This window comes from Lemur catta, chromosome 12, assembly GCF_020740605.2.
Source record: "Lemur catta isolate mLemCat1 chromosome 12, mLemCat1.pri, whole genome shotgun sequence".
NCBI lineage: Eukaryota > Metazoa > Chordata > Mammalia > Primates > Lemuridae > Lemur > Lemur catta.
In genome coordinates this window covers 9,051,078-9,051,954 of record NC_059139.1, presented here as the reverse complement: position 1 = coordinate 9,051,954, position 877 = coordinate 9,051,078, and the positions used below count along the sequence as shown (strand labels likewise).

At 46.8% G+C, this 877-nt stretch overlaps 1 non-coding gene across 1 annotated transcript; it reads right to left on the bottom strand.

The window, feature by feature from the left end:
- Window positions 1-220: 220 nt before the first annotated feature.
- Window positions 221-408, bottom strand: LOC123648771. Its single transcript, XR_006738778.1, has one exon. It is a non-coding gene; the product is annotated as a U2 spliceosomal RNA (small nuclear RNA).
- Between the last annotated feature and the right edge of the window lie 469 nt (window positions 409-877).

Below are 877 nucleotides of genomic sequence, written 5' to 3'. Positions count from 1 at the left end.
AGAAAGAAATTGAATTATTTCCGGAAGCAGGTTAGTCAATTCCATCAATGGTGACATCACTTCTGGCCATGGTCAGAGCAGACAAGATCTAAGGAAATTACAAGCTCCTCCAGGTCAAGTGTCTTCCCCACCAGCCCGTCATCTCACTCAAGGGTCCTATCACAGAGCTCACTGCATCCTCAGAAGGTTAAGTTTAGGAGTATGGCCGTGTGAAGGATGTGAGAGCTGGCTGAGCCAGCTATCTTGTTCTGCCCAACAATTTCTCACTGCAGAAATTAATCCATAATATTAATAGGGAAGCCAAAAAGAGGTCTTTTGTGAGTAGTCCCAGGGCACGGGTGATGTTAGGTATTAAACTAACAAGAACAGATACTACACTTGATCTTAGCCAAAAGGCAAAGAAGCCATGAGACATTAAGTATTGATGGTAGACCAGGGTGGCTGGGAAGCTCTGACCCAGGCCAGACCCAAGGAAGTCTGCTTTAGCTTTGGGAGCCTGAACAACATACACCCCTCTGGGAACAAAGGATTTTTAGCAGGAAGGGAACATCAAAGAAAAAATGTCTAGGTCACAATTTTGCCTAAGATGGCACAGATCCGGGAACTACAAAAGACTATATTAGCCCAGGCGTAGCCCTGGTCTCTGAAATCAGCCAGATCTGTGTCGTTTGCCATCATCCCTGAAAGTGCCTCTCCCTAGAACCACCTCCTCCTCTCAGAACCTTCTATCATCTCAACAGAGCCTAGAGGCCAGGCACCAGGTGCAGCCACATTGCCAGGGCTCACAAGCTCGTTCTACTCTTCTGCTTACGTAGTCTTGGGTAAGCCATTTCATCTCTCTCTGTGTCTCCTCCTCTGCAGTAGGAACAATAATGAT